The sequence below is a fragment of the Periplaneta americana genome, chromosome 2, assembly GCF_040183065.1.
Source record: "Periplaneta americana isolate PAMFEO1 chromosome 2, P.americana_PAMFEO1_priV1, whole genome shotgun sequence".
NCBI lineage: Eukaryota > Metazoa > Arthropoda > Insecta > Blattodea > Blattidae > Periplaneta > Periplaneta americana.
The window spans coordinates 177,639,588-177,661,199 of NC_091118.1; the positions used below are offsets into that span (position 1 = coordinate 177,639,588).

Below are 21,612 nucleotides of genomic sequence, written 5' to 3' on the forward strand. Positions count from 1 at the left end.
TCTCCTGTAACTTCATCCCTCTTAGCCCCAAATATTTTCCTAAGCATCTTATTCTCAAACACCCTTAACCTATCTTCCTCTCTCAAAGTGAGAGTCCAAGTTTCACAACCATAAAGAACAACCGGTAATATAACTGTTTTATAAATTCCAACTTTCAGATTTTTTGACAGCAGACTGGATGATAAAAGCTTCTCAACCGAATAATAACAGGCATTTCCCATATTTATTCTGTGTTTAATTTTCTCCCGAGTGTCATTTATGTTTGTTACTGTTGCTCCAAGATATTTGAACTTCTCCACCTCTTCAAAAGATAAATTTCCAATTTTTATATTTACATTTCGTACAAATTCTCGTCAAGAGACACAATGATATACTTCGTCTTTTCGGGACTTACTTCCAAACCTATCTCTTTACCTGCTTCCAGTAAAATTCCCTTGTTTTCCCTAATCGTTTGTGGATTTTATCCTAACATATTCATAATAATAATAATAATAATAATAATAATAATAATAATAATAATAATAATAATAACTTATCGTTTTTTTATTATTTTCCATATACTCTAATTCCTAAACACAGGTGAAAGACCTCGGTCAATAAAAATATCGCAAGAAACACATTCTTTGCAGCAAGAAGGTTAAGGACCGCGAGATGAAATCAGTAAGAGCTATCTGATTACAATGAAAGGATAAATGCTCTTTACTGATATCACGTTACTTAGGCTTAAGTGTTTATGGGCGAGGTAAGTACCCTTTATGAACTCGCTTCTCATTTGTCTCGAGAGACTTCTCACATCAATTAATATGCAACAAAGGAAATATAAATATTTGTCTGTACGACCATCATCGCTTCCGACACAGTCCGTCGCTTTCATCTGCATTTCCTGGATGCTCGAAGGTCTTGGCAAACAATGTATGTTTATTCGGTCATTTAATACTGCTGTATCAACGAGTACAATGAGGCTGGTCGTGAAAGAAGAGTCTCGAGGTGAGGGGGAGAAGAGAATGACGTGATCTGGATTGTTCGAAATCTGGTTGAAGGGAAATATAAGCTTAGGAGTATTTGAAAGTCAAGACGTTTCATTAAGAATAAGAGTTGCATTAAAATAAAGAAGGGTTTTTATTTCTGTAGAAAGGGATTAATATACAATTCAAATGTGAAAACATTATTCTTCGATCATTAACGGCTTTCCGGGTTCGATGTCATTATTATTGAATATCAAAGTGAATGTAGCTCTTATTAATTTCACAATCTGTGGCTATGATTAAAAATGAGAAGAGATAAGAAAAAAATACAAAATCCAAAAATAACATTCAAATCTACATTTTAGAATTTAAAAGATAGGTGTCTTAAAATAGAAATTAACAGAGGCTGGGCTCGGTCGGGCTACGAGTAAGGCACATTGTATACCTAAAAGGGGAAGCTTACAGCTGCAGAGCTGTTGTCAGTTTGTACCGAAAGTAACATGCAAACCACAGCGAATACTGCGTGTTCAGTTCAAAGTGTGTCATGGCTCGCTGTATGCCGTCATGTTGCTAGCCGATGAGCCTAGAGAATTCAATCGTCCTTCATTTCCGCAGAGGCGTATTACCTATGTGCCAGAGAAGTTGCCTGGCAAGTACGGCGTTCATTCTGAAGACTACTTACCGATACGTACCGTAACGCCGGTAGTGGCAGGAATGTGAACTATTTGGAAACACGTACTGAGGTGAGTTTTTTTCTTACTGTCGGAGTATGGGGAGAGGGTCAAGACGATTACTTACGTACAGTGTTTGTTGACATTAACTTCGACGGTCAACATGGACACGGAGCATTTGATTTGTGTTGTGGAACGTTGCCATAGGCAACCGATGATAACAAATACCCTGCGTACGAATTGCCCGCGCAAAACAGTTCGAAAGAGGTTATGGTAGCACACAGACTGTACAGACCACCATCTGTTGCTACGACGTTCAAGTTATACCGTACACGTTCTCAAGTTCAGATTGAACGCCTTCATTAATAGGCAACTTCTCTGACATAAAAGCTGAAACTCGCTTCAAATCGTTGACTCACAACAGTGACGTCATGACACACTTTGAAATGAACACCCAGTAGAAGGAATCCAAACTACCTCTGCTATTCCTTCATAGTAACTTGAAGACATCAAACATACATTAAATACTTAAATTATTATTATGAGATGAAGGAAGGGTAGAACAGAGAAAAATTCTCTCCGGCACCGGGATTCGAACCCGGGTTTTCAGCTCTACATGCTGTTCTATCCATCCTTCATCATATGATAACGCAGAATTCCTGCTTGGAAATATCATATGTACTTCAGTACATCATAATAATATGATAAGCGTAAGTAATCACTTAGTGATTCAAGACGGCGCTCATCCTGTCGGATCCCGGCCACATAGTCACTCGTAATGAGTGCACGTCTGTACAGTAATGGCAAAAAAACCGGACCGACGGAATAATCAAAGTCCCCGAAATGAGCCACTGCGCATGCCACGCCCGCATTCACAAAATAGCGAGTAATCTATTCAAATTGTTGTAGTTTCGACTGCTGACGTAGTCCATTTCGAAAGCCATTAGAAAATAAGCTGGTAAAATTCATGTTCTGGGAATAATAAGTTAATTAAGTAGTTTAGTAAAATATCGCTACGCCAAGCACCTGAGCCATTCAATGAAGACGAAAACAGTAACCAGCTGCGTGGCTGTTGTTCAACTGCACAGGTGGTTCGGGTCCAAGGAATATCCACCGACGCTCTGGAGTGAACAAGGCTCTGAAATCAGCTACAAGAGTCGGTCCGGTTTTTTTTTTGCTACTACTGTACATAGTGCTTTGGACATTGTGCCTTATTAGAGATTGCCCAACTTTTAAGAACTAATCAACTGTGTTTTGAAAATTTAGCTTTTACAGAATCTGTGAAATTGTCTGCAAGTAATGAGACAGTACGCCACTGCACTCCTTTTTGTTTCACTCTCGTTCATTTTCGTTAGTTTACCTATTTTAGAAGAGAATAACCGACATGAAGCTGTGGTGCAACGAATAACGCGTCGGACCTCAGGTCGAAAGGTGGTACGTTCGAGTCCCACTGTGGTAATCTTTTTTATGTCGCTATCTTTTATGTTATTGAGATCTCTGAATTATTTCTTTTCCGAACCATCAAAATACGTATTTGTAGTAATGATTTATTATGCATAGCAATACTGTATCCGACACAATTCCAAATATGACGTTATGCCATGTATAGGTTCAATCAGTGGCGTACTGGCTCAAAATATTTCACGCCATACGTACAAATTTGAACCCGCAGATCCCTAGTTCCTTAACTCAAATTACTTACCTAGGACCCCTCCATGACCTCTTAAATTTCTTCGGTTGAATTCTAAAACACCCGGTATATTACTTACTTACTGGCTTTTAAGGAACCCGGAGGTTCATTGCCGTCCTCACATAAGCCCGCCATTGGTCCTTATCCTAAGCAAGATCAATCCATTCTCTATCATCATATCCTACCTCCCTCAAATCCATTTTAATATTATCTTCCCATCTACGTCTCGGTCTCCCTAAAGGTATTTTTCCCTCCGGCCTCCCAACTAACACTCTATATGCATTTCTGGATTCACCCATACTTGCTACATGCCCTGCACATCTCAAACGTCTGGATTTAATGTTCCTAATTATGTCAGGTGAAGAATACAATGAGTGCAGTTCTGTGTTGTGTAACTTTCTCCATTCTCCTGTAACTTCATCCCTCTTAGTCCCAAATATTTTCCTAAGCAACTTATTCTCAAACACCCTTAACCTATGTTCCTCCCTCAAAGTGAGAGTCCAAGTTTCACAACCATAAAGAACAACCGGTAATATAACTGTTTTATAAATTCCAACTTTCAGATTTTTTGAGAGCAGACTAGATGATAAAAGCTTTTCAACAGAATAATAACAGGCATTTCCCATATTTATTCTGTGTTTAATTTCCTCCCGAGTATCATTTATATTTGTTACTGTTGCTCCAAGATATTTGAACTTCTCCACCTCTTCAAAAGATAAATGTCCAATTTGTATATTTCCATTTCGTACAATATTCTCGTCACGAGACATAATCATATACTTTGTCTTTTCGGGATTTACTTCCAAACCTATCTCTTTACTTGCTTCCAGTAAAATTCCCGTGTTTTCCCTAATCGTTTGTGGATTTTCTCCTAACATATTGACGTCATCCGCATAGACAAGCAACTGATGTAACCCGTTCAATTCCAAACCCTCTCTGTTATCCTGGACTTTCCTAATGGCATACTCTGGAGCAAAGTTAAAAAGTAAAGGTGATAGTACATCTCCTTGCTTTAGCCCACAGTGAATTGGAAACTCATCTGACAGAAACTGACCTATACGAACTCTGCTGTATGTTTCACTGAGACACATTTTAATTAATCGAACTAGTTTCTTGGGAATACCAAATTTAATAAGAATATCATATAAAACTTCTCTCTTAATCGAGTCATATGCCTTTTTCTGACACCCTGTAAATTACACTCATTAAAGTTTGATAGTAACTTACGGTTTTTCATTGTGCAATAGCATACAAATAATAGATGTTCGCTTAGCTTTGTGGGATGTTCCGATTTCTGTGTAGCCCATGCACATTGCATTCAGGAAAATCCTGTGGAATGTTTATTTCTAGAGTAATTAACGACGGACTCTTAAAAATGTTCATAGTAGCTTTGAAGAAAACAAATGAAGAGAACGTGTCTATGATAAGAGAAGAAATTAAAGAAGGGCTATTTTCTTCTCATAAGAGGCGACATTTCGAAATAGTGTCACAGAAGACAACAGAATTTTTATCATAGTTCACTCAGAGTATTTCGTACGTATCTATTATCACTTTAATATTGCACAACTCACGATTACAAATCAAATGAGTGGTCGCACAGATCAGTAACTGCTATTGATACCGAGATATTACTGAGAGAGGCTGCACTGCACTTCGGCGCCATTATGCCCATGATAAGGGAAGGTTTCGTCATTGAGCGTAGTCAAAAAAGTTACATTGGCTCATGGCCTAACTACTAACAACATTAGTATTAGGCTGTGACTAATAGTTTTTGTTACAGTAAGCATGTGAAATTCTGTCATTAAGCCTATTTCTTTCATGATTCCCGGAACGGGTGGGGAAATACGTGTTCTACGTCAATGAAAAAGGCTGGAAGTGAAATAATACTGCAGATTTTCAGAGTAAGTAGCTCATGTTGTATGTAACAAATAAGTGTAATACCATATTGGTAGAAAGTTCATAGTTTTCTCAGAAAAAAAAAGTTGTTTCCATAATGTTTAATAGGCCTACCCTCTTATTCTTAAACTATTGCGAGTAAAATCGTGATTTTTGTCCATATCGATAGCAAATATAATAAACAATCATTTATTCCTCTGGCGTATTTCAATAGCGTGGACGGTTTTCGTGTAAATTTAATTTTAAAACAACTAATTTCAAGCCACTGAACGATGCGACCAGCTTGCAACATTGTAGCCAGAGAGGAAGATGGGAGGTAGTTCACCTAGGGGGGTCAGACCTGAGTTCGTTGACCTCTTACATTTGTATTAGGAAAAGAAATGGGAGTATGTTAGCGTCGATGTTGCCAGACTGCTAAAACTCCTAACTCAATTTTCTGAGTAATCCTTCATTTTATTACGAAACGTAATATAGGTTTTCTATTCATTTACGTGTATCATATCGTTCCTTTCAATCTGCAGGGTTACGTCACTTCCACTCTATATATGCACTTTTTGATGACATGAAATTTAATGAAATGAATAAAGGGGTGAAAGTGAAATGAAGGGTGCCGTTGAAATGAAATTCGTTAACTTTTGGAGATACGGGTTATCCACCCCAAGTATCATTCCAGCCTTCGCCGGACTTCTAATCCGATTTCGCGGAATGGTAAATCCGCAATCCACCACTGAACTACCGGAGGGCATGGTTTTCTTTACCAGACGCAGACACATTTCCGTCATATAATAAAATTCCATATATGGGATTATAGCATCTTGTGTGTGTACTGAAATAAAAGAATGCGCACAAGGAAGGAACATACGTGTATTATTAAACGCTTCAAATTTCTCCTGGACGTGCTCCCAAGAGACACGCAGGGAAGCAACACGTGTAATTACACAGTTTCCTGCAAATATCTCTGTAACTGCGGTGAAAAGGACTGAGTGATATAACATACGCCGTTTTCACAATTACGATCTTCCAGAGCCTTTGTATGCACATGCGGATTTCCGCGAATCCTAGAGAGTGCAATATTTTTATATTGCATTTGGCAATAAGCTACAGCCTTTGCGTAACTCTAGCGTGGATGGTGAGATGAAGCCTAGTCAATTGTAAAGATGTGAAGGAAGAGAATCGTAAATGCATGTGCTTTTCGCGATATTACTAAGGAAAGATCTCAGAAATACATTTTATGCGTCTCCCATTTTGAATATTTTGTGTGTGCGCGCGTTTTTTATTGTATTTTTTTATTTACTACTCTATGCTTCATTACTAAGCGTAATACTTCATGCCCTGCAATTCTTTTAAAGAATGTAAAATTAACAGTCTTTTGTTTACAATCATTGTTTCAACTGAAAATGTCTTAATTTTTACAGCTTTTTTATTATATGTTGTTTAGTTAACGTGCAATTATGTTAAAGTGCATGTGACTTTGTAATGCATTTAGGGTTGCCAGGTGGAACTATCGTCAAACTCGGAGATTTACGATGTCTATAAAAGTTATTATTATTATTATTATTATTATTATTATTATTATTATTATTATATCTATATAATTGATTATTATATTTCATTTTGTATATCAAGTTAAAGGATCGGTTCAAAATTCAACAATGTCGGAGTTCATTTGATGGATAAATTAATACTTGAAATCGTGAAAAAAGAAATTACGTTTCCAACAAGTTCCTTGATTTTAATACCAGATTTGCAGATTTTAGGCATTTATTTCCCCGTAAAATAAAATCCAATCACGGTGAAATTTTTAGGCATGCACACAGGAAACTGCGCTCTCTTAAATGTACCGCATATTAGTTAATTTTTTCAGAGCCTCGCATAAAAATGTTGTAAAATTGTTAAAAATTCAGCAGTAATTAAATCTTTGCTGTATTAAGAATAGACGTAGGCCTAAATTAAAATTTGTATTTCTTGGAGTTCCTTGCAAATTCCAGCTGTCTCTTGTTTTTCAACGCTATTTTGTAGAATTCCTGATAGCTTACACTCAAGTTCATTTTAATACAAATTTCTGTTCTCACTAGTTCTGTTGATATTCTGTTTCTGTCATTGTCCACAAACCATTCATGACACTAAACACTCTTTCCACGTGCGCGTTGTTTACTGGAACTGGTAGCACATGTCGCATTATTATTAACATATTAGGGACCGTAGCTTTTTCGAAAAAAGATACCCAAAGTTTGCAACACTGATTTTTATCATTCCTTGCATCAGTGTTGTTAACATTCCCTTTAAAATTGACCATTCATTGTAGAGTTCATTTCCATCGAACTTGGAAACTAATTTTAAATTTCTTTGCTACGTAAACTAAGTCATTAAATGAGAACAGTGATGGGCTAGATAGGTGAAGAACAGATATAATTGAAAATATGTTATTGTCACTGAGATTGTACCACTTGGCTAGATACTGCAACAATCTGTCGAACACAGTGGTGAATCTATCATTACAAACAATTGTGAAGAGCTTTATAAAATGGTAGTAAAAAATATGGAGAGGTGATTTTACCTTTCCTATTTTTACCAGTAATTTTATGAAGAAACTCTTCTTTCGGAGAGTGAAAAAGAAATGTCTATATTAAAATGCCAGTACAACGAAATCCGGAGACTTCTAAAATTACTTCGTTATAGGAAAAAAATCATTATATTGAAATGTTATTTTTCTAAAGAAAAAAGCAGGCTTGTTCATTTATCTATGCTTACACCGTAAATTCCGAATATTTTGCATGTTGGTCCGGAAAATATCTTTAAATAAAATAAAAACCTGAACTTGCATTGCACTTGAAGAGAAAAAGTGTGAATAAAGATATAGAAAAAGTACAAAATTCAAGTTTTATGAAGAACGTTGTAAGATAAGAGGTGCCATGTTGTGTGACTGGGAAGCCATGTTGTGTGAGATTAGTGAGCTGTGATTGGTAGAAGGAAACTAAACAAAGGAACAACTGCAGGAAATTAGTAACACAAATTTCAGAGACATTTGCATGATAGTAAGGCTGTGTCTCAAAGCTCAAGTCCATACTACATACTAGTGACTAGCAACTAGGTGACTTGTAAACTGCACTCTAGGGAGCTTTGGACATGTATGCTTGAAACATGGCCTTCTTCATAGATTATTTTTCTGAAAACCATGACATCGCGGTGCAGCACTAAATTAAGAAGGCAGTGTCCTAATGCAGTTTCATTACGAGTTATGTGGAAATGATAAGGGCCTAATATATTACAGTATTGTTTAAAACATTGTACAGAAGGTACTAACAATGTTAGTGTTCAAAGTTAACGTGTTATTCTACATTATATTTACATTATTTCACTTCCAAAGCATTTTCAGATTTCATAACCCCAATTGCTGATGAGGTATCCATGTTTGTTTAGTGAACAAGTCATCAATCAAGCAAGCATTTTCGTTGACTAGCTACTACGGACTTGATTGCTATGCACTATGTAGCTTTGGCTCATGACTTGTGACGTCACATCCGGCTATTTAGTCAACATTCTAGTTCACTTCAGCTGAAAATGTAGCTTTGAGATACGGCCTAATATTACAGTAATGTTTAAAACATTATACAGAAGGTACTAACAATGTCAGTGTTCAAAGTTAACGTGTTATTCTACATTATATTTACATTATTTCACTTCCAAAGCATTTTCAGATTTCATAACCCCAATTGCTGATGAGGTATCCATGTTTGTTTAGTGAACAAGTCATCAATCAATCAAGCATTTTCGTTGACTAGCTACTACGGACTTGATTGCTATGCACTATGTAGCTTTGGCTCATGACTTGTGACGTCACATCCGGCTATTTAGTCAACATTCTAGTTCACTTCAGCTGAAAATGTAGCTTTGAGACACGGCCTAATATTACAGTAATGTTTAAAACATTGTACAGAAGGTATTAACAATGTCAGTGTTCAAAGTTAACGTGTTATTCAACATTATATTTACATTATTTCACTTCCAACGCATTTTCAGATTTCATAACCCCATTTGCTGATGAGATATCCATGTTTATTTAGTGAACAAGTCATCAATCAAGCAAGCATTTTCGTTGACTAGCTACTACGGACTTAATTGCTATGCACTATGTAGCTTTGGATCATAACTTCTGACGTCACATCCGGCTATTTAGTCAACAATCTAGTTCACTTCAGCTGAAAATGTAGCTTTGAGACATGGCCTAAACATCTTACCTCTGAAGTCAGAAGGAAATAAGTTCAAAATATCCATTTTGAATTATGGTGAGATAAATGTTCCACTTTGCATTGAGATTTATGACTTAGTTCCTTTGAATATCGAAATATATATGCAAATATCTGTCCCTGGAATTCGGGAGTATTAACGTCAAAACAAGTATAAAATTCTTTTGTGAATCAACCATAACCTGAAAATCCATGTTTTGGCGTTTACTTCCTTTTGACCATCTGACCCAAAACATACTACGTTAGATATCTAGTGACCATATGGCCACTATGCAATTACAATATTATTGTAATATAAAATGTGTTCCTAATTGCTAACGAATTGTCTCCTGTATTAAATTTTTTTCGGCAAGGGAACGAAAGGTTTATTTCTTTATACTGATCTTTTCTTAAAACGCAAAATTTGTTAAATTGAAATATTTTACTATTAAAATTATATAGGAAAAGGGACAGAAAATAATTTTCTAATACTGAATATTAATTACACTAGCGCTCGTTATAGGATAACGACATTTTACTATATTTTGACAGTTCTCAAAATCTTTTTCATTTACGTATAAAGAATTTGCCAATGAGTCTTGAAAAGTATTTTAAAAAGAATAAAACTAATTGTTTCTGAATAGAAGTTCAAACCTCGACAGCTTGTGAGATTTCTTGTTGACAAAACTGCTTAAGGGCATTCTGTCATATTAATAAATACTTTTTACTATTTATTCCACTTATTACCGCAATTTCAACGATTAAAAAGAACTATTGAATGAATAAGTATAAATCTACCACCCAAAACGAAACTGGGTGGTCCAGAATTTGTTCTGATTGCTTCACGATTCGATTGCATATTATTTTTGTGGGAGGTCTGTAAGCGTTGATGCTATTAACAAGACGTGTGTTTGGCTTCATTCTCATTTCTGTTTGCACCGCATTTCTCTCTCCCCGCTGTTTCTCTCTCTCTTTCTAACATTGTAGACAGAGAGGTAGTGATAGTAATGCAGGTAGGTGGTCATCCAACCATGAATCCAGGAGGAGGGAATTGAAACAACACACAAAAAACAACTGGAACTCGTCTCTCTTACGTCCGACTATCCGCCGTCAACAGCCGCTCTACCGAAACATTCCTAACTACGTGACTCCAGTTCAAAATGTACGGTAGTCGGCAAATAACTCGCCAGTTACTTCTAGATGTTCGTATTGTACAGACGCACGGCACCGGCGAAGCGAAGTAAGCGGTCTTGTGTTGCATTGTGATTTTTATTATTTCAAGAAACAAAGCATTCTGGACTTCTGTGAAATGGAACTTCAACTGAGATTCATAGTGGACTAGTGAATTAAAAATTATTATAGTTTTCAGTTGAGAACTACGTGTATGCAGGGCGATTAGAAAAATCAAAAACATGTTTTCGTGTGTTATAAATTAGCGTGCAGAGGAAAGAAAGTGTCGCTTGACAGTAAACATTTAATTTCCCTACATCATTATTCTACCCCGTACATAAAAACAAAAATAAATGATTAAATGTATATGTTTGTGTTATTATAAAGTTGTTCCGAGTATCATTCGTGTATTGATTTTTCAAATGTTTTACGATTATAGTTTGCGTACTAGATTTCATCTGTTTCAAAGCAATTATTGTTAACATTCTTGATTTCTATTGGTTTTTTAAGACTTCAGTTGTTTGTGTTCTAGATTTCAACTGTTCTCAGGAATTTATATACTTTCAAAGGTTAATTTATTTCTAACCTTTATAAGCTACGACGAACACAGGTGAACACATTTTCTTATCGATACATGTGATTAGTGTTTAATTGGGTTCTTGTGTTGTAAACGATGCGTCAACCTATTCCAAATACCGTTATGAGATATAAATGTGGTGGACAGGACGTTTAACTTCCTGAGGCTCCGACTGTTGTTAAGTGATGGCCAAGATGACCTACTCATACATAGCAGCGATGATGAAGCTTATTGCGAAACTAAACCGTTAAAATTCTACAATCCTCCTTTCCGTACCTACATAATATTTATTCGTAAGTTCAGAACTATTATACCTCTTAGATGTATTCAACGCTGTATCAAGTGTTTATTACATGAGTTTCTCTGTATTCTGAAATAGAAGAATCAAAAGTGGATTTTTAATATAACGTGTATTGCGCCTTTTCACAACAAGGAAAAGTTTCCGTAACCTACAAGACACGAAGTGAATACGACGAAAAGTGTTGTGATTTAGTGAGATCTCGTAGTCGTGAGTTGAAATGACTGTACTGTAGACTTGGATTGAACATGATGCCTCGAGATGAATGTACTGTAGTCTTGGTTGTGGTGTTTTAAACTCTGGAATGCAGTTTGTGATCGCCGCATCTATTTCGTGTACCTCAAGTTCTTCAGCCAAGAAACACGTTTCTATGCAAGTAAGTTTAAATTGCATTGTTGCAAAACATGATACGGAAATGCATGCTGGATTGACATTGTGACTTCTTTCTAAAAGCTTTTATAAACGTAAAAATGACCAATTATGGAAGTATAATTTGACGTTTTATAAACTGCATGTTTTACAGACATAGATATACAAAATACATTGCTAGTCTCATACGTCAGGAACTAATAATGATGTGTATTTGAACTTAATTTGGCTTTCTTCTGTGCGGAGAGAGTGCGTACGAAGTAGCCCGAGGGATTATGGGTTAGGTCTCCACATTCAGCGTGCTCTAAATTTTTAAAAGTAGGAAGATTCGTCCGACTTTCGAATAACTGTTACACAGTAAATAATAATAATTTATTACCGGTAATGTTTAAGATGAAGCTTCGAGACTCCGTAGAAGCCAAGACTGTCGTGTTCTTCATTTAGTACAGTAGGCCTATACTTTTAAAGTGATGTTTATGTTGCCTCGTATAAACGCTTGATATAGTGTTAGGAATGAGTAAAAAAAATTCACAGTTTGGGATAAAACCTCAAATAAGAGTTCGAAAAACTCAATAATAATAATAATAATAATAATAATAATAATAATAATAATAATAATAATAATAATAATAATAAATTTCCACCTTTGGTTGAGTTAGGTTAGCTTGGCTCATAATTGTTACATCGTAAAAATATATATATATATATTTTTTTTTCTGTATTCGCGTTCATTTTATTTCACGTGTTAAATAATCACTTTTAGGTTACCTACAATTTTTGGCTATTTTCTAATACAAGTACGTTTTAAAGTCAACATACCCTATATCCTATATGAATTCTTCACATTCCAAAATTACACCATTGTCAAAAAAACTTAAGTGTCGCGTGCTATAGAAAATCCATAATAATAGCATTGCCATAATCATTGTTATGGATATTAGCATCGTCCTTAACTAACTAATATATATACACAGGGTGATTCACGAGGATTTACTGCTACTTACGCACTTATTTCTGAAGACACTTTGAGCAAAAAAAAAAAAAAAAAGTAATATAAAACATAGTTCCTATTCTCAACATTTTCGGAGTTAATTTAAAGTTGTTTGTTTTTTCTTTAGTTTGAAGGAAAAGAATAATACAAATAGAGAATTAACCATTCAGAAGTATAATTTATTTAATTGGCAAGTATTGTGAAGCTAAAAATATGCCGTGAACTCCTTAGTTGCTTCGTACAGACATCTTTTTCTATTTTTGACTAGAAAATTGCCTTATTCTTACGCACTTATCACAACAATTATTACAAATCACACCACTTCCACCGACTTGATTATTTGCAGTTCAATTTTGCATCCTAATTTACAGTCTTGGAGAGTTTACAACACATTTTAAAAAATGTTGCCGTCCGCCTCAGTACACTTGGCCACACGCTTGTGAACGGCACTCGTCGCTCTACGTAATTGCATACTCGCGCTGGCTGCTGATTGCTTGCTGGCCAAGATGACGCGTTGTTCACAGCAATGCGTTCCAATAACGAAACGTAACTCTGTAAATATTGAGAATAGAACCCATGTTTATATGACATTTTTGCTCAGAATTTCTTCAGAAATAAGCTCCGTAAGTGACGATAAATCCTCCTGAATCACTCTGTATATGCGGTATTACATTACAGCGTTTCGAAAAGATTTTAAAAGTCTTCGTGGTATTGTAGGGCAGAACATTCGGAGTTGAGATAAAGAATGCATGCCCGCTGAAGCCTGCTTTCAGAGCTATGTCATTGTAAACCATGCACGTTACCTCAGCACGTTTACTGGAGATACATAACACGAGCAGCGTTATGTTGAGCACAAAGCCATGTGCGCATAAAGTTTTCAGTTTAATGAAATATGACAATTGTTACAGTATAATAATTCAATGGTATAAATGCTAGCATTACGTGCCATTCCGTATCGACAAAGAGAAAACTGGCAACCTCAAAGCAGTAGGTGCTCAAAGATGTATCGTTTCATTTACTGTCTTCCTCCGACGAGTTTAGCGCTGGGACCTGAGGTATTCTTGCCATCGGTGCGGGGGGGGGTTGCAGGTAGATTCTTTTGTTGCTACAGCCAAGCCGAGCCGAGCGGAGTGGGTAGTATTAATCGTCCAAAAATATGCAGTCTTCAGTTTGTAGTAGTGTGTGAATATTTCATATACATATTGTTTACCTAGGCCTATATGGTTTTGTTATTAATATATTATAGTGTTGCAATTTTTCCTCAAACATCTCCCTGATATTAGCTATGTTAATATTATATGAATTACTCATGTTAAATATTTCGCCGTTACAAGTCATTTTTAAGGAAACATGCTGTGGAAAAGTTTTTGGTTTTATTCTATTGGAATTTCAGAATATGTATGATTGGTATCGTGGAAACAAATTCCTATAATGACATGCGAAAATCATTTGTTGGTGATATCTTAAAATACAAATCGAGTAGTTTTACTTCTCAAGTGAGTTCAGCAGTACAGTATATTTAAATTGATTACTTTACAAATTTAATTCAATTCTACTAATCACTAAATTTTATAGTATGACTCTTTTTTTCATTTATATTATTGTAGTTTTATTATATTTTTTCTTTTTATTTATTTTATTGTATTTGTATTTCTGGTGGTGTGATGGCCTTAACTTCACCAGAATAAATAAATAAATAAATATATATATATATGGGCCTAAATAAAAAATAAATACAATTTTCTACAATACTTTCCTTTTCTGAACGCGTAAGTACGAATGGTGTATCTCTATCTCGCCAAAAATACGTTAGAAAATTAATAGGCATACTGCTCTCGTAAATTGGGCGAATGTTTTCAGTATGATTGTACTTCCAGACTGCCGCTGTCACTGTTCCCTCCCACTCCAGTACCGCGCTAGACTAGTCGGAACCGCATTCCTCTCAGCACTAAGCTCCTCAGAGGATGGCAGTAGTTGGGATGAGTTCACTGTGCACTGCCAACAGACTACAACTTAGACTGAGTTTGGGGTCAGCACAGTGGAACAGTGACGAGATGAGATTGGCATAGTCGTAAAATGTGGTCCTCAAAACAAATAAAAGACTCGCTTTGAACATTTGTTGTGTATATAATACCATACAATGTTTGTTTTGTGTTATGAAACCAACATTTTCAATTGAAACATACTTAAAGTGTGTCATTTAATAATAAATGAAATGTAAACGACTTCACCGTGTTCTACTCTTCTCTTGTCGCCGTTCCACTACGTATTGTCCTGAAGGAGGAACGAGCAATGATGCGTTCAATGTGCACTGTCAACTCTGGGTAAGAGACGATAGGGACGTGTTACCCCTAAAATTGACTCAGAGGAATGCTATAGCCCACTACAGTGATGTCAAAGCAAGCGCATTTTTCTGACCTTGACGTCGTGCGCGGGCAGCAAGCGCTATGTATGGAAAGAGGAAGGGTTGTGTATATGAATAAGCAACCTGTTAGATTAAGAAAACAGTGGTGCACGAACTTCAAACGGAACGTGAAATTTTATGTCGTTATTTTCATATGGCTTCTTTCTGTTTAATACTATCTATATTGTCTGTAAAACAAAAGTACTAACACTGATTTCTTAATATTGCACTTGTGTTTTAAATCTTAATAACATAATAGAGAGTTAAGAAGGAATGTTCACTTAAATTCCATAGTAGTATAATATTATACTGTATTAAGTGGATGAAACAAGTCATTCATAAAGAAAGTGATATTCCAAAGAAAGAGATTGAGTATGACATGATAAGTTGGAATTTATATTGATGGTATCTTTAGCCTTGCAAAAGTAATCAATAAACTAATCAAAACAATATTACAGTACAAAGCAAAGTTACCTAGGTACTGTATCTCTTTTAAGTGTAACTAATATTACATAACAAAACTCTTATCGCATTATGCTTTTAAGGTGACATTTGTGAGCAACTTCCTATCATCAGAATATTAAATTATTTTCTCGAAATCTGCTGAAGCTATAGAGCTGACATTTTTACAACATATGGGCACGTATCTTTTGCTTATGATGTAATAGTAGTTGCTTTGTTAATTCATTTCCTTACAAACAATTTCCATGCGAATATTTTCAAAATTTTCAATACATTATCTTCAGTAACACGTATATACGGTATATTAAATTTACGAAAACATTCTGTAAGGCTACTAAATAAATAGGCCTATACCTGAAAATTTCACTTTTCTATACGAAAAGTTGAGAAAATATTTCTTTTGAATAAAAAAAATCAAACTTGTGAAAAGTGAGCAATAAAATTAAAACTTACATTCTTATAATGCACTTATACTTCTCAGGCAAATCTAAAAATTAACATGGATACAGTTTTAATAAGTTCTCTTCCCTTTATTATTGAATCAGTGCTGGCCATTCCTGAATATAGCTCGACTAAGCGGCATATAATACCATTTTCGTTTGTCTCTTTCCTTTCCGCTGTAAAGCGCTCAGGCTCTCCTGGGCTCTAAAGCGCGCGCTTGCTCCTGTGGGCATCAATTGACATGCCTGGCCTACAACAACAATCCTAGTGCACCCAATTTTCGCCTACAGTATTGTTTGCTAGTTGTTTTCCTGCACGGACACAGTTACTGGGCACAAAAAGGGTCTTTAATTTCAAGAAACTGCCTACTTTCGGGGATTAGCACTTTTACAATGACGTAGCTCTGAAAGGAGGTTTCGGCGGACATGCATTTTCTATTCAAACGGCTCCAAATGTCTTGGTCTACTACACCACGAAGCTTTTTTTACATTTTTTTGAAACACTCTGTATATATTTCAAAAGTCCGAGGTTTTTATTCTTAAAGACTATCCAAAATATCGTGAGATCTTAATGTGATATTACTTCCTTCCTGCAGACATATTTCAACATTTTTCTTTCATTGAACCACAATACAAAAATAGTGTATAATACATAGACTTAATGTAGTTGTCTCAAGAGAATACGCATAGAAGTTACAAAAAAACATTTGTCGGTAAATAATTTCTCTTTTTTATACTCCAGCATTATAAAATGTCTTTGTGCGAGATCGTGCGTATTTGCTTGCTTTCCGCACAGAACCAATACGCGGTAAGTGTGAAATACCACATTCAGTATTCCCAACGTAACACAGGTAACAATTTCCCTCTTCTTACCGCTTAAGCGCGACATTCATTTTACTGCTTTAGGCTTTTAACATATTATTTTAGAGACGTTTAACATAGTAATAATTATAAATTGGAAACTTACCCCTGCAATTTCACCTAAATTGCAATGTTAATTATTGTTTTTAAACATTTGCAAAAATTAAGTAAAGTCTACTACTCCACGAAACTTATTGCATTCCTGATACAAGTAACATTAAGGAAGCCGTGAAAAAATCAACGAGATTCCAGATGCCGATGTTATTACTGCAATATGTTATATAAATAATATTGTTAAAATATTAAAATGAAAAATAAATCATTACATAACCTTACCGTTTGTTTTAAGTTCGCATTTATAGACTGGGGGGGGGGGGGAAGACAGACGTAAATCACGGCCTGCTGGAGTATAGTAAACACAGAAAACATTTTATAGCAACAATGTTAAAGAAAGATATTTTGGTGTTCCGAAGTTGGTGTCATTAAACAGAAACCAACATGGAGATTTCATTGCAACTAATTAGAAATTCGTCTTTCAGGTATGTAATAAACGATCTTCGCACAAAATAATGTACGATACACGAGCGATATGTTTGTTTTCATGTTCTCGGAAATTAAAAAAGCTCAACTACGTTTCGCTTTTTCAGTCTTTTCCTCGACCATGAAAACGTCAACATACCGCTCTTGTAACGTATATTACTATTATGGTTAGTAAAAATCGTGCATAATAAGCCACATTATTGTACCAGAGCCGTAAAATATGTATTACCATGCCAACTAAAACGTCTTGACTTCTATTATGACGGATTAACTTGTGCGATAAAGTTAACATTATGAAACGATTTGCAATGCTATAATATTCAATAATCATTGTTGTCAAACTCTTTCTTTATAGACCATGATATCAAACTCTCCATCATTACAAATCTTTGCTTTGCTTTGCTCGTTCCCTAAAAATTGACTCATAACCTTATAAATTTGTTTCATGATCTATACTAATAATAAATCTGTAACCGAACTTTATCTGGTAATTTTCGCTTTTTTTTGTTTTAATAATTGGTGCCAACATGTATAATTAACCATCCTGAATCCAAAAATAGCTTTTCTGACAATTTTGTTTGTGTGTCTGTATGTTTGTTACCTTTTCACGCGATAATGGCTGAACCGATTTATATGAAAACTGGAATATAAATTAAGTTTGTTCTAACTTACATTTTAAGTAATCTGGCATTCAAAATGCTTTATTTAAAAGGGGGGGTTATAAGGGGCCTGAAATAAATCGAAATATCTCTCTTATAATTGATTTTATGAAAAATATTACATTGAGAATATTGAGGAGAATAATCTCTGGTCATACATAACTTATTCCCGTACTAATATTATTTAACCATTATTCTGTTATGACAGCCATAAACTAATTCATTTTCTATAAATAGGCCTTGCATTTTAATAAAGGACGTTAAGTTATACTTTTGCATTGCCATACATACATACTGTAAATATAAATGACCTCCTGTTCTTTATAATGTTCTTTGTCTTGATGATGTAGGTTGTGTTCCGCCACTGAACATTTAACAAATATTTTCGTCACGGATACTATTAATTATCGTTCATTGCTCGGCGGCGCATTGCAACAATTTAGTTGCAGTAACCTGCTGTGAAATAACATGGTGCTGGAATATGAGCAGAAGGAATTTCTTTTCAACACTTTCCAAGTAAAGAACAATCGAACAAAGCGTGTCTCCATTCTGAGATTACTTCGTTAGAAGTTTAATTATTCCGATATTTCGTTCTCTGCATGTGTACACTACTTTGCATGTAGAAATCTAAGTCAGTGGCGAATTCTCCATGGAATACAAAGAACATGCTGTTCCCAAGCGTAATAATTATATTAGTGTAAATTTTGTGTAGTTTGTTTATTATGTTTCAGATTGTCATTACAACGTAAATTTGGCTTATTACATAATATAGATTAGTTACATTCACATCCACTTTGTGTCGTCAAAGAAGTAAAGACTGCTTTCTTACTATGTTTTATAGGCATGATTTTAAGTATTTTACTAAAGAAACGGCAATTGGCGATTCTGCATTTTATGTGTTGGAAGCACTTAATTGTTTTGTTTCACTTGGCTGTAAAATGGTAGGATTGGAAGAAAATAAAAATGACGTATTGCTACGAAAAGCGACAGTTTTACGTTCCTGAGCATAGGACATACAGCACTTAAACATGGTGCTAGTTTCGGCCGAAGACCTTATAATAAAATTACAAATCATTTTCCAAATTTGCAATATTTTAAAATTGAACCTTTTAAAAAAAGATATTTATAAAATTATTCATTATAGACTATACAGTATACCAGGCCTGCACAAACAGTGCTCAACGAGCGCGCGCGCTCCTTCGGAGCGGGAGAGCGGTGTTTACCGCTCGCCGAAACGGAGAGGGAGATACGTCAGAATGACATAGACTTGTTATAGGTAGAGGAAAGGGAAATGACCACTCAGTTATCTAGTGGAGTGCAATGTGTAGGCCTATTCTCAGTTACTGTTTCACGTTGCTTACCTACTGCTACAGTACAGTATGGAGGAATCTAAAAGACGGAACATAACATTTAACATTTAACGATTTACAGCTCGAACTTATTGATCTTCAATGTGACCTAAGAGCTAAAGATCGTTCGAATAATACTACTAGCCTGGTTGAGTTTTACAAGACTAAACATTAGCAATAATATTCACGACTACACAGGCTGGGTCTGAAAATGATTGCTATGTTTGGCTCAACATTTATATTTGTGAGCAACTGTTTTCTATAATCAACTTTAATAAAGGCAGACATCGAACATCTGTAACTGATGTTTCATTACGATCAGTAGGCTACTGTTCCTTTCAGCTGCCAACAGCATAAAACCTCGTTTTGATGTACTGATAAATAAAAATATAACAAAATGATATTGTACATTTAAGTAGCTATAGAATTTCTATTACTTCTGTAAAATAAATATTTCTTTATTAATTAATAATAGTCCAAGATAGTTTTGCAAACACTGAACGGGAATTCATTTCATAAACACTCGTAATAGTACTCCTTTTGTGTACATTTTGTACGAGATCACCCCATCTTCCAGTCCACCCTTATACAGAGCGCAGCTAATATCTGCATTCCGCTCTTGAGCTGTGAGCCGGCTCGGAGAGCGCATACCTTGTGCAGGCCTGCTATATATATATATATATATATATATATATATATACTATTAACAAATGTGTGTATTTTTTCTGTCGACTATATTCATGTGTTTATTGAATGTTACTGGTTCCTGTCTGGTTGTCAGTTTATATTAAGTGTGTTTTTTCTCTTTAGTTTTCTATTTCTTTTTCTCTGTGTGTTAAGCTTAGTTGTCGGTCTGAATGAAGTTAGTGTATTTAGTAAGCTGCATTTGTAAATTTTATGTTACATTATTGGCTAAGACCACACCGTACACCAGCCTGGCTCTTACGGCTAAAAATATTTTTTTGTGTACTTTTGAATAGTACTCATTTTACTTCCTAGCTAAATAAGCAAATAAGATGAATAAAAATAAATTTAAGAGAGAATTAAACCGGTAAAAAATGCTCCATAGCATGGGTATAAAGTCTTCATAAGAAGTGAATGACTTCCTAAGGAACATACTTTAGTCGAAAACATTATCTACGATTCTGAGAAATAAACGAGTGTATGGATCCTTCTCGATCAGTCTCTTTTGTTTTCTAATGGCGGATACTGGACTGTTCATCATTCACCCACATGAAACCAGTAGTGTAGACCAATTTACGGACAGTATCGTTGCCCAAGGTGAGTCATAGGAGGCGGTTCTACACTACACTCACGATAGATGATGATAATAATGATTTTGTTGCAATGCCACGGAGAAACCAGAGCTCCCGGAGAAAACCCCCGTGTGATCCTAAGTGAGCGAGCACCTTAAAATCGAATAGGTTTAATAGGACTATTTTTGTTGGTCAACTACCGAAGACAGGTCTGAACCTCACAAATGATACCAACATGACACCACTTATGAGGCAAATAGGCTAGGAGATAAGGGGGTAGAATGACCAGTTCATTTCCCCCTCCATTGCATACATCGCCGATTACCTACATATTGCACTAATCAGACTTCAGATGCATACAAACAATTTTTTTCCTCTGACATATACAGTATAGTCAAGTGAGATGTACTGCCTGATAATAAATGTACAATGAATACGTAAATGAAATAAATAAACAGACAAACAAAATGTAAAACACTCACCAGGGTAATCATATCCTTAAATTTGAATGTCACTCAGAATTTTAGTGATGTCCAAGAAGAAACAGTCCTGCAGATGTAAACCAGTTAATCGCGATCGTGCTTTGTTCTTGAGGTATTTCATGAGTGAGGAAGTTTTTTTTTATGAGTAGATTGGTTGTCCGCATTATTTTGAGTCTTCTGTATATTCGCCCCCCCCCCCCAAGGTTATGCATTTCTCTTTTTAAAGCAAATATTTCAGCGCTAAAGAAGGTCTGAAGATCTATCAATTGAAGTCCCACACGAGTAGCCATATTATTATCTTGAACA

General features: G+C 35.4%; 1 protein-coding gene across 3 annotated transcripts in view; it reads left to right on the plus strand.

The window, feature by feature from the left end:
- The window catches only part of LOC138694855 (harmonin), a 521,763-nt gene that overhangs the window by 319,349 nt on the left and 180,802 nt on the right, over positions 1-21,612 (plus strand). Inside the window, exon 1 of one of the 3 annotated variants that reach the window (XM_069818986.1) lies at positions 10,602-11,869. The exons of the other annotated variants lie outside the window; for them this stretch is intronic. The gene's annotated coding sequence lies outside the window, so the exon portion shown is untranslated. Of the gene's footprint in view, positions 1-10,601; positions 11,870-21,612 lie in introns of those variants that run through there. 3 annotated transcript variants of the gene reach the window in all.